Here is a 13,720-nt window from a genome sequence, read left to right on the forward strand (position 1 = left end):
GAAATAGTTAATTTTGTTTTTGTTTTAAACATAGGTTTCTAGAGCATTAAAAAATTTTCTTATGTTTGTTAAATCTTTAGTGGAAGATTACAGCCAATGTTTTGTCTTTGGTGAACAGCTGTTTGTCTCACTTTATTTACTTGGTATTGGATATTTGTCAATGTCATTTCATATCTACAGAAAATTCTTACGCTCTATGGAGGTAGTGAATGTGTGTGTGCGTGTCTGCCGGAGGTCACATGACAGTTTCATCCTATTTGGTGGAGCAGCTTGACTTTTTTCCCCCTTGCTTTTGGTGATGGTTGTGAGTGCAGAAGTTGATTGACAGATGCATGCCAGAAACCCCCATTCTCCTTTTCAAAGACAAGATATGATGGATTGCGATCTCTCAGCCCAGCAGGACACGGGAACCATGCAAGCTGTAATTGGTCAGGTATGGAGTCAGCCATTTCTCAACTCCCCTTTTTTCCACAAGGGTCTCACCATATGATTCACATAATTCATATTTACAGTACCATCTTTCTATCTGTATCTCCAGCTACCTGCCAGCGTAGTGCTGAAAGCGCAAAAGGCAAAAGGCACCCATTAAATCTAGCCAGGAAACCTCAGCTTAAAACTTCATTGCAATATTTAAAAACAAAAACTAAAACAATAAAAAATCAAAGAACACATCTAGTTTATAATTTGATCTGAATGTTTTAAAAAATCTATTTTTAAGAATTTATTTTCTGTTGAGATTGTGATCTCTGAAAGAAATAAAGTGTGAGAAGAGAATAAAGTGTTATGTTTCCTAGGTAGTAGTTAAAATTTTTCTGCTCAGTATTTTTATTTTGATATTTTTTATGTTCTCTTTTTTCTTTCTCTCTCCTCCCTCCCTCCCTTCCTCTCTCTCAAATATAAATATATAAATACACATGCCTTTACTTCTAACCCAGATGTGTGATTGAGCTTGGTAAATGTAGTAGTGGTCTTGGCTGCTGCAGAGGGGCAGGCTGCAAATTAAACACTGCCACAATCTGAAAGGTCCAGGTGGTCTGCTTGCGTTTCCTAATGCAATCCAGCACAACAGCTTTAATAAACAGCTCTATTTAGTTCCTCCTCCCTGTATCCAGGGAGGTGAACTGGTCTGGGGCTGCTGTGATGAAATGCCAGAAGAATATCTCTCAGAGGCCTCACGAGCTGATTTTTAGAGCTTTCCTGTTCTGTCGTCTTTGTCTTCCAAATGGGTCAGTGAGTCTTGCTCTTTCTGTTCAATGCTTTCTATTAAATCGGTACTTTCTGTTTGTGTTGAAATGTTTGCATTGTAAGCTAAATCAGGACAGCAAAGAATCATTGTATTTTCATTTGCCTTCAGATAACTGGAGTGGTGAAAGGAATACTTGTGCCCGGCTGCAAAGGAAGGGTGATTTTTCTGACTATGATGGGGGTGGGGTGAGGAAAAAGAAAATATATGTGGTTTCTTTCTTTTTTTTTTTTGTAATGTATTTTTGACCAAGATTTTTCTAAGTTATCTATGCTTATTATGAACTGTTAACTTATCACAATATGGTTACAAATATTGATAAACTCCTAAAAGTTGTTGTTGTTGTTGTTTTTTTTTGCACACTTTCCAGTCACGACAAGCTGGCAAGGTGATGGCACAAAATTTGTTTCCTGTATGTTAATAGTATGGTGGAAAATGTATCATCCTATTCTGTTTTCTAAAAAATATAGCAAAGCACTTTAAGGTTCTGAAAGCACATGGTTTATTAATACCAGCATGCTTCATAATATATTTTTAGATGGAAAATGTCAGACATATAATACCATGTTTCCATGAGCTCAAACTCTTAAAAGCAGTAGATATCTGTTTCAACAGAACAATACATATTTTTAAAACTTTCAAGTTGGTTTTGTTATACAGACATATATAAAGTGAAGTCTCCAGGCATACATTTGTTAGGAGAAAATATGTAAGGACTGATTTTATATACTGTTAATACCCATTTCAGTGCAAGTGCTCACTGATGAACAACTAAGTACATGAAGTATATATACTATTGTGGCATATAGAATTAAATAAATACTTGTTTAAAAAGACCTTTTTGTGTAAATAAAACTTGAGCTCCTGATAACTAACTGTCTTGTCATGTTTAATAAAACTTTTCTTAGATTGCAAGCATGTTTTCTCTTTCATATATGATAGTATGATCTTAATACTGTGGAAAATTATTGTGTTTCAGTCCCAAATAAGAAATAGGATTTCATTTTGTATATATTTATCTTACTTGGGAAAAGAAACCTTGGTGAAAAAACAGGTGTGATACTTCTAATTTATTATTCAATGTTGTTTATTGGAAATAATTGCAAAGATATATACTTTTAAAAGGTTCAAGTATATGCTTTAAAAAAGTATACACATTACAGATACTAGACTTAACTTCTAATTTGTCAGGATTTAAAATTTGTTGTTATTATTACATAGCTCTGTATTTTGTGTGTACTCTAAGTAATTTTTAAAAGCTCAGTATGTCCAGGTACTATATATGTTAATGACTTGTTATGAATACTTTGTAAATAGTTGTGTCCAAGTAGCCACATGTTTTCTGAATATTTTTTCTTGTAAATTATTTATTTAAAAACTCAAATACTTATATCAGCTTGTTAATTATAAAAGCCATGATTATGAAGTTGTAAAATTTTCTCTACTAAAAATGTACAAACTAAAATGCATATTACTTTTTGAACCTGAAGCACTAAGTATTCAAAAGGAAAGAAATATAGTATACTATCCCATGTGCATACCATAAAAGTCAAAAAATCTGAATTGAACCCAAATCTACAGCTATAAAAAAGAAAGATGATGTACAAATTTGAAATGATTTCCTTTTAATTGTTATAGCACAGATAAGAATATTGACTCAAATGACTACTTCTAACAGTAAAGACAAGAATGTGAAAATAATTTTTATTGCTTTGCAGTCACAATAATAAAAAAGAGATGGTTTATTTTCAGCTCTTGAATTCAATATCACCTTATACAGCAGATGTGATAGTCCTATTTGATAATGCACATTTTTGTGTGTGTTCCTTCTCAAATACATATTGGAATAATAATAATTATTATTTTTTTTCTTTTCTTTTTTTTCTGTTCTGAGTTCTTTTCCTAAATGGCTTGGGGTTGGAGGAGCAAATAACACATTTTCAATGTTATTTTCCATATAGAATACTAAAAGATTCTCATGCAGTATGATCTTTAGGTTTTTTTCGTTCATCTCTAAGATCAAATATCCAGTTGCTTCTACTAGAGGGGAAGAGTGGACCTCTGTGTTGCTGGCCATGATCCAGCTCAGGAGAGTGTATAGAGTAGATACAGCTCATAATGGCTTTCCCTCAGGATTTTCTCTCCCCGCAAGCAAGCAATCAAGCAGTCTAGTACATAAGAACATACTCCCAGCCTAGTTGATCAAGATCCAGAAACTTAGTTCATTCATTTAATTTTTGGAAATTAATGGAATTTTTGATAGTTGTATGTAGCCAGCTCCCTAACTCCTTTAACTATGGGATGAATTGTTACCTGCAGATAGTTTTTCAAATCACTTCAAACTAAACAGTTAAGCAGGTTCTGAATATCATTTAAAAATGAAGTCTCACATTTCTACCTCTCATGGTCTTTAAATGTTTACTGCATCTTTTCTTTTTTGCAGACCTGAGCTTGTGAGTGACAGATTAGTTCATCAGTATTTCAGACCTCCTGTTTTTTTTTATTATTTTTTTTCTCATCTCATGCAGATGGGTCACCATGTCCAATGCTCCTTCTGGCACTGTTGTCCCCAGAGGACCTTTGGTCAGCCTGCCATCTTGATGTGCAAGCCTGAGGGTCTGGGCTGGCTGCACGTTTCTGTGTATTGACTTCTGCAAATATCACAGAATAGAGGATATTAAAATTGTTGTTAATAAAAACAACAGATGAGGCAAATTAGATAAAAATATTTATCAAGCATATCTAAGCATTTGCAGGGAATAGAAGAGACACAGATGGTTAAAAGTGCTCATTGGTACACTTGCAGTGGACATGGCACAAAAGTGAAGAACCATGTTTAATAGCATCACAAGTGTAATCAAAAACTTTTGCAAGTCTCCTTACCAGTAAAACGAGTCTCTGTTTTTCAAGGTAAATTTAGGCATTTTAAAGTATTTGAAAATGGAACATTAGAAAAAGAATGCAGTTGTCCCAGACAATGCTCAGCGTATGCTAATGGCTCAGAAGGGGAGTGAGGGTAACAGTGCATTTGGCCTAATGCATGTTGGTGCATATTTTCTCATATGATTTTAAGACATAAAAATATTTCATTGTTCTGGTATCAAAACAATTTTACACATTCCCTTGTTCCAAAAAGTATTTAATGTGGCTTTAAGAACAATGTGCTTATCTAGAACATATTCGAGCTGATGTGAAGTGGACGTGGCCTGGGGAGAGGAGATCCAGCAGTAATAACACACTTGCAGAGTGTTCTTGGTCCATTTAGACTGATTTTCATGCCCTCTGTATAAAAATTAAACTTTGAGGCCAAACTAACCCTGTTTTACATATGCCAAGAATAACTCTCATATACTTCAGGAAATCATTTTTGTAGATGTGAGTGAATGTCTTCTTTGAAACTGACATCACTTCAACAAATTTATGCATTTTGGAGATGGAAAATTGTTGTTTGGATTTAATTGAGAATACTTTTTTCAGGGTATTACAGTATGCAGTATAGATACTGGAAAAATACAAATTAATTAAGGATTATTCTTTCTGAATACAAAACAGTGCTGGTATTCCTTTTGCAAGTGCAGGACTCACCAAAATCGAATTTATAGTACATATTTCTAATTGGTCTTGCACATTTTACTCAATATTCCACTTACACGTAGAGGAACATTAATGTTAGCTTTTTACTTTTTATCAGACGAACTCAATTTTTATTACCTTTAAAATGTTTTTAAATTGAAGTTCAGTATATTACCTGAGTAGATGTTTAAATTGTGAAGCCGATTTTGTCCGTTAAAGTAAAATTTATCAATATTAGTAATACTTTACCATACTGTTAATAATGCTAAACAACCAGTACATGAAATCTGGCCTTGAAATCAGATTTTCTTTTTCAATTCCTAAGTTCAATTAATGAAACTATATATATTATTCAAGTATCATTTCAGTGTTTAAGAATTTTAAGCTTTTGGATTCATATCTCTAGAATATGCAGAAAGATCACTAAAATATTTAAAAAATAAATGCTTATGAAGGAAAGTTTGAATGTAACATGTTTCCTATATGTAAAATCTTTTATATTGTTCTAGAGGTGAGTGAAAGAAGGCATTCTTTTATTGAATGTTTCTTTGCCGTGTAAACTACATTTTATCAAACAATTTAAAGCATCTTTTTTTTAATCTTTATTGTTTGCCAAAATTAGAATTTAACTAATGTCTGCAGGTACTACAACTCTCCACTTTTCAATTACATTGTGATATCGTTGCTTTTTTCTAACATTTTATTACGTGGAAAGTAAGGCTGTGAAATAAGACACAAATGTGGAAGGATTAGGCTTGAAGAAAAAATATGCAAAAAGATAAATATGACAATATTTATTTGAACACTAATTGAAAATCCAAATTATACAACTTCTAAATTAATTTGTATTTTGTGGCCAAACTTTTACTTGGGAGCTAATAGCTGCTTTAAATATAATTTCAAACCTTCACTGATGTTCTTTTTCTCCTTCATTCCTCCCTTTCTCTCTCCCTCTTTTTTCCTTTCTTCTTCTCCTTCTCCTACCTCTTCCTTTTCCTTTCCCTCTCCCTGTCCCTCTCCCTCTCCCTCTCCCTCCTCCCTCTCCCTCTCCTTCTCCTTCTCCTTCTCCTTCTGCTTCTGCTTCTGCTTCTGCTTCTGCTGCTTCTTTCTGCTTCTTATTGTAAGGTGAAGTATGTGCCCAATAAAGTAAATTACCAAGTCAAGCCTTGTTCTGGGATCACATGTCAATTACTCTGTTAGCCATATTGTCCTGAGCTAGTCCAAAATTGTAATAAAAATTTGTACTAATTCTATTTTTTACACATTTCTTCTGAATCTTAAATTGGAGAAGTGGTTATGAGAGACTGTCATTACATTTCAGTAAGAGTCATTTTTTTTTTCTATTATTTTCTTGTCCTTCCCAATTCTGCAATGTGAGATGATATGGTAAATATTGTCTAATTTTTATTTGATAATATCCTTCCTGGTTTTCTCTATGCTTGTGCTATTTTCTTTACCCCAACTATAATTGACCATATTATTGTTATTTCAGAGCTACTTATTCTTCTAAATATAAAACCATTGTATGTAAATAGTAGCAAAATAACTGAAAACATTTCTGATTATTTCTATCTAAGGCAACTTTCTAGGTTTTAAAACATTTTCTTTTTTAAGTTGACTGGTTTCAGAAAATACTTTTTGTTTTATCACTACCTTTAAAACCCCCATAATATGAAGGACTCTTTTCTCAAAAGACAGAGATCAGCTGTTGATACTTGAAACTGATTCCTGGCGAACTACAACCTTACTCCCTTCAGCAGCATTTTTCTAGCCTTAAGAACAACAGCAACAACAACAACAAAAAGAGTATAAATAGAATATTCTAAATTTTTAGTTCTCTCTATGATAAGAGAGACCCATACAATTTCCAGTTCTCATCTCCTAAGGTCAAAGATGCAATTAATGTGTTGAAACCTTGTGTGAAAAAGAAATAGTTACTCAGATGCATTGCTCTGGTATTTTGCTCTCTTCCTTCACTGTCATTTCTTCATCAGCTTTCCTTTTTCTTTCTACTGTAATCCAGAGTCAGTTTGATGAGTAGTAAGTGAAAAGTAAATCCTTGTGGGCTGCCCAAGCAGCAAAGGGCACTGGAAAGAGAGACAAGACCTGAAGCAAAACAAAGCAAAACGGTAGCAGAAAACTCATCAACACACTTGCTTCTGTAGTTACTATTTTTGTTAAGTTATTTTATAATCTTACTTCGTCTTAGGTAGCAATTTTAGATCATACAAGTAAGCAGTAAAGCAATACTGTAGAACAGGAAAAATAAAATTAAAAGACAAAATGAAAAAAAACTTTATAGTGCTTGTGCCATGGAATACAGATTTTAAAATTAAGGAACACTTTAATTTCAGAGTTTTTTTATAAGAGTTTAACCAGTGCTTGGGTGCTGTGAAATAGCAACCTTATTAAAATAGATGTTTCTGGTTGTTGATATGATGTTGACAGTTTGCATATTTTATGACTTTGAATTTTTTTATAAACAATTAGAAACCATTTTAAGAAGAAAATATTGATTCCTAACACCTAAAAACTTAAAGAAACAAATATACTTTAAAAATTAAATACCTGTTAAATAGTGTTTTTAGCATGGATCAGAACTCAGGTAAACTCCTCTTTAAAAGAATAAAGTGTGTCATTTATAGAGAGCTTAGTTTTCAATGCAGAATTTATATACAGATATTTTAAAATGAAATTGTTGTTGAGCGTGAGAGATAAATATTGCACAAACACAAAAGCATGGATGTCAGAAACCCTAACTGATATTGAAGCTATATGAAAAAACAAGTAGATGTTTCTTAAATCTTCAGTTGTATTCCTTTAAAATTGAAGGCCAGCATGGGTGAGAATGGAGCCAGACACACAGAACTAGGTTGTAGGAGGCCAGACTTGTTTCAGACAGAGCTAGTTAACTTTGTGAGCTTTAAATAACACTAGAAAACAAGGCTCTTTCAATCTTTTGGAGAAAAGGTTGAGAGTTGGGACAAATGTAAAATGCTGCTTAATGTGCACGAATAAAGCCAAGAACATCAAGCTCATTTCACTTAGTGTCAATCCTGATGATTCATCATTATGATCAGGGCAAACTGTAGTCTCTGGGCTGAAACAATTTTATCCTTTTTTTTTTTTTTTTTTACAGAATGTTCCATCTTGGATCTTATAACCTTAGGGTTACAATATTGAATTCTGAATCGGGAAACTTAATCTTGCAGCCATATTTGACAAGATGCTGGTTGAATGGTAGGCAGAAGTGATGATTGTGGGATTTAATGCCTCAGGTCAGAATTTGGGAAAATAAGAGATTTTGTGGAAATTTGGCTGTGATATGAGAACCCCAATTTGAAAAATTCTCACTGTTCATGTCAGCAGATGGTATTCTGGGTCTGAAAAGTAGATCACAGCTATATTCATTTTCTCTGTTTTAAATATTTCTTTAACAGAGTGAGTTTTTACACATTCTTAAGTGTATTTCTTAGTGTATTTCTAATTTTGCTAATATAAAAGGTGTTTCTAGTAATATTCAAAAGGTTTCTGGAAACAAAGGATAACATTATTGCTCAAAACAATCAAGACAATCATATTTTGAATTCTGGCAAAATGCTAATACTGAATTTAGGAACTAAAATCGTTTCCTTTTTGAAAACTTTTCCCATTTGTGAATTACTATGTCTAGATTATCAGGGATTAAAGAATTTAGAGTGAAAATGAAAATGAGGCACTCTAGTGAAAACATACACACACGCATCTTAGATATTTTGGGAATGCTTGACTATTTAACCTCTAATAATTTAAAAATATTTTAAGTCTCTGTTTTCAAGTTTAATACATGAAAAAATTATGATAGACGTTTACTTAAAATACTGCTCCACTCAGCTAAGTTGTTCAAGAAAATGAAAAAATACTTTTCAACTTTTAGAAATCAAGATTATTATAGAAATCCATGTACATAGTTGATCAATATACTACAAAAGTATGATTATTGTGGTTATTTCCTTCCAAAAACAGGGGCACTTTGTTTTGCCAGGTACTTCCATTTTATAGCTACTTTCTACAAGTGCTGAAACATATCAAGGGGGATTGTTTTCTCTCTTTCTACCATTATCCATCAAATAGAGAGTGGAACATCAGTGTAAAATCTACAGAACATGAATACAATTCTTATATGCAGTTGATTGAGGTGAGTTACATGATAGAATCATATGAGTCTTTTAAAAATAATTTTTATCAAACAAATTATAAAAGTAATATGTGCTTATGACAAAATTTCAACAACACAGGAGAGTATAAAGTGATAAGTAAAGTGCCCACACACATTGAACATCTCATGTTACTATAACTAGATCTTCATCATTCTCTATAGTTTTCCTTTTATGAATATACACTGATTTATTTAACCAGTTCTCTTTCTTTTTTTAATTGAGATATAATTGACATACATTATTGTATTACTTTCAGGTATATAACATAATAATTCAATATTTGTATATATTGAGAAATATTTACCCCAATAAGTAACCCGTTCTCTATTGATGAGCATCTAGCTTTTAAAAAATAAGTTATTCTCTGCAATGAGACTATCAAGTAGAGATGTTTTATTTCTCTTAGCACAAAAAATTCCAGAATCTTCCAAATGGGATTTGCTCCACCAAAAGAACTCATAAGTAGTATCTCAAGAGAGAAGGTGAAGTATAATGTTAAAAATGAAAGATAGCTTTATGCTGGAAGAATAGATATTTGTCATTTATATATTGAACACTCGAACCAATTAAAATAGCATAAAGATCATAACATTGTATTTAGTAACAAGTAAGAATAAGAGATCATGACATAATACACTAGTTCTCAATCAGATACATTATAACTTTAAATCTCTATGTTTGTTCCAAGACACCAACTCAACATAACGAAATGTGTAGTTTATTTTCTTTCATGGGCCTCAATACTATTTATTGAGATAATTGACAGAGATATATGTTTTTAATGCATGATTCAGTTAGTATACCTAGATTAGTGAAAAAGAGACCAGAAGAAATTCGTGGTAATTAATGTCAATTAAATTGTTGTTTTCTATATTTTATATTGTCAGACCAATCCTTCAACTGTGATTCATTTCTTTTAGAATATGTTTCTGCTCATTCGTCTTAACCACATCACTTCACATATGTTAAGAAGAAAGTGAAGTGGGTAGTAATAAAATCTTATATTTGTATAAGAGTTGGAAATATGAGCTGACTGTGAAATCTTTCCCAGAATTAATTCAATGGAACTGGCGGTTGGGTGGATGTATGTTTTCTCCTTCTCTGTTCTTCCCCACGGATGCTGGGACAAGTACCTTGTATAGGGAATGATAATGCTTCACTGATAGGGTTAAAGGTAGTGTGCTCCCTTATCCAAGGCTCAAGACAGATTCTCAAGAGCAAATTGCAGGGCATATTGTTAATATTCATTTTTTCATTTGAAACCCGCACCTGTGAGAAGCAGCTACAAATCATCATTTCCATTTTATGGAACTGAAAACTAACTCAGTGGTTATATGTCTTATTGATACCCACATTGCTAATGAATAGAAGTGCGTTTTGAATCCAGACAGTCTTTCTAAGGGTTTTCAGTTTTTCCTCTACACAAGTTCTTAACTCTGGCTGCCTTTTAGAACCACCTGGGACAACCTTTGACTCATTCCTAGAAAACTGATTCAACTCATCCGAGTATTGGCATTTTAAAATAGCTTTATAGGTGATTCTAATGCACTGTATCATAGTGCCTCTTAAAATGAACGAAAGTTATTTGTAAGAGTGAGAAAGGAGACAATGAATATTAAACAATGTAACTCCTCCCTGCCCCAATCACAAATCCACAGGAGAAAAAATGTGGAGGGAATTTAGTCATGTATTCATGTGTGTGTGTGTGTGTATGTGCATGTGTGTGTGTTCAGTGAGAAGCTTTGTTTAATGTTTAATGAGATAATGTTTAATAACTTTTTTTAATTCAGAAAAGGGTTAGATATTTAGTCATCTCAAAAATTACAACACTAATAATAATAGACCAATTAGTGAGCACTTACTAGGTGCTGAGCATTTTACAAGCATATTTTAGTCCTCACAACAGATCTGTGTGGTAAGTACTGTTATTATCAACATTTTGCTAAATAGTTGATTAAGGAAGTGGCACAGGATCACACAGACAGTACGTGGCAAAACTGGAATTTAACCTGAGGACTTTAGAGGCCAGAGTGTAAACGCTTAATTATTCACAAAATCATAGAATTGAAACATGGCTCTAATCATTATCTTTGTAAAGTACGATTCTTAGTATCTTCTCTTGATGAAGGCAGATTTTTATGACAGAAATATCTCGTTTCTTCTGTGTCTCTTTCATTTTCTATCCTCATCCTTTTCCTTTCTCTCTCTCTCTCTCTCCCTTCTTCCTGTCTCTTCTTCCTCTCTCCTTTCCTTGCTCTGTTTTCTTGTCTTCTTCCTCCTCCTCCTAAGAATCTGTGACTCATTCATTTCCTATACAAGAATTTTATTGTTGCCATCGTTATCTGTTATAATTGGGTGTTACCCAGTGGTTTGGAAAATGATTCTTTTATAATCTATAAAACAATAGATAATGAGTGGAAGGACAGAAGAGTAGGTTTGTGCTCTCTGGTAGGCTTCCATAAAGAATTGTTCCTAGCTAAACAAGGAATCACACTGACTTTGATCTCCTAATACTCCTATAGATACACCTTCAGACCCAACAGACCTTAAACAGTAGGCACTGTTCTGTATGTATGAGGAGCTAATCTCTGTAGACAATTTCAGGGAAGATTTAAAAACAATTTTATATTTTATAATATATAATATATTTATACTTTATAACATACAATGTACATAAAATATATAAAATATAAAACAAGTTTATATTTTATAATAGTCCTCACTCTTTGAGATTCATAGCCTTAGAAATTCTTTTCTCTGTCTTTCATCTTTTAACTGATTAACATTCTATTATCTAACTATAATCAATCAATCTATCTATCTATCTATCTATCTATCTATCTATCTATCTATCTTTTAACTGATTAACATTATTGACAGTTTTGAAATCAAGCATTAAATTTGCAAAATGAGCTTGTTTTCTCTCTTTATTCTCATAAACACTCAACTAAATTCTAGCCAAATGTGCATTAGCATATCTAAACTAATTTTTATGAAATAATTATATTGTTGTAATTAAGAGTTATGGTCATGGGAAATCGGCAGTTCTACCAAGGAGATATTTCTTAACTCACATTTTGGAAAATGTTTTAATAGTATTGTGAGAATTTCAATTCTACTTCAAAACAAAACAAAATAAACAAAGGGTATCTTTTATTCTGTTTAACTGTTTTTAACCAAATTTCTTCCTGTCAAGTGACATTTTCAATGTTGGTGGCCTTGGAGGCAAGAATGGGGCTGAAAAAGAATCTCTTCTTTACCCAGTAGTTTGAAATGTTCACAAAGCATTAATTTCATTTGCATTTCTGTGTTGTGGATGAAGGACCAAGTAGAGTTTCCTCTTAAATAACTCCTTTAACTTTTACTTATAATTCAGTTATGTTAAAACTTATGGATGTTAAGAAAAAATATGATGATTTGGTGAAATGAATCACCATGATCTTCAACAAAGTACTTACTGCTTTGGAACATCAGACATGAGCATATGCTTGGTAAAGATATATTTTGCCTAGGGTTTATAATCTATTATAGTATATCTTATATATTGGCCTGCCACTCTTCCATATCTACATCCTTTCTCTCAGTAACTACCTTGAATCAAAGGCAGGAGACATGACCATTGTTCAGACAGATGTGCTGAGTCTTGATAAAATCTCCTGCAAGAGCCCAGCAGTGTGGAAAATTGTCGAAATGGAATACAAATGAAGTGTATGCTAGAATTCAAGAAAGTAGACAAGTATATGAGTCAAAGAATTTGTTCATTAAGATCTTTGAAGGTTTCCTTATCTATTTACACCTGTTTTCCTTCAATATTTCTTGATGGTTTTCCAGTTGGACCAAATCTTTGTCAGAAATAGAGTTTTAAAGGAAACATTAAAAGTGAGGGATCATTCTACCTCCTGGTTTCTTGGTTCAAGTCAGCACATGAAATTGATACCACATCACAACACAGGGGGTCAAATTATGTTATTGAGCAAATGAATATAAAGTGTATCCCTGATCCACCATCCATTATTTAATTTTAGGAAAAATTATAATTATATATTAATAAAAAATAAATAGGTGCCTAATGCATTCAGTTCTTTTATTGTATTGGGATTTTAAGGGAGCAATAAATAAGATCCTTTCTTTAATTCTTCACTTTATGTTCACTTTATTATTTACAGAACTCCTTAAAAAAAGACTTTACATCTGCAGTCAGATGGGCCTGCTAATTTCCCATGGGCCCACATTTTGATGTTAGGACAGCCCACCAAAGGAAAGATGGAGTCTGATAAAGAAACTTATTTACTCGAGATTTCCGCCTCCTACTAGTAGTAGGACAAAGAGGAAAAATATATCAAACTTTTGTGTGGATGTAGAGGACCATGGATATTAGATTCTTGTCACTTACCATTATGATATAAAATTTCTCCTCTTGTGGGTGAGAAGTCTATTCACATGAAAATAGAACTTCCCACACCACCCATTTTCTGGTCAATTCCTTTCAACCTGTTTTTGCACAAAGCAGGTGATATTGGTGTCTTATTGAAACTGTTGTCAGACTGAGAATCCTCCCCCCACCCCAAAAAGGGGAATTTGAAAAAATAAGGTCTTGGGCTTTTTGAATTTTCACTTTACTGCAGAGGTGCTTCCTTCTCTTCCCTTTCCCTCCCTTCCCTTCCCTTCCCTTCCCTTCCCTTCCCTTCCCTTCCCTTCCCTTCCC

General features: G+C 32.9%; 1 protein-coding gene across 2 annotated transcripts in view; it reads left to right on the forward strand.

Moving 5' to 3' along the window:
- Positions 1-383: 383 nt before the first annotated feature.
- Positions 384-13,720, forward strand: part of POU6F2 (POU class 6 homeobox 2) — a 462,677-nt gene continuing 449,340 nt past the window's right edge. For both annotated transcript variants that reach the window (XM_011376695.1, XM_011376696.1), the window contains exon 1: positions 384-433. The gene's annotated coding sequence lies outside the window, so the exon portion shown is untranslated. The remainder of the gene's footprint in view (positions 434-13,720) is intronic.

This window comes from Pteropus vampyrus, unplaced genomic scaffold (assembly GCF_000151845.1).
Source record: "Pteropus vampyrus isolate Shadow unplaced genomic scaffold, Pvam_2.0 Scaffold302, whole genome shotgun sequence".
Taxonomy (NCBI): Eukaryota; Metazoa; Chordata; class Mammalia; order Chiroptera; family Pteropodidae; genus Pteropus; species Pteropus vampyrus.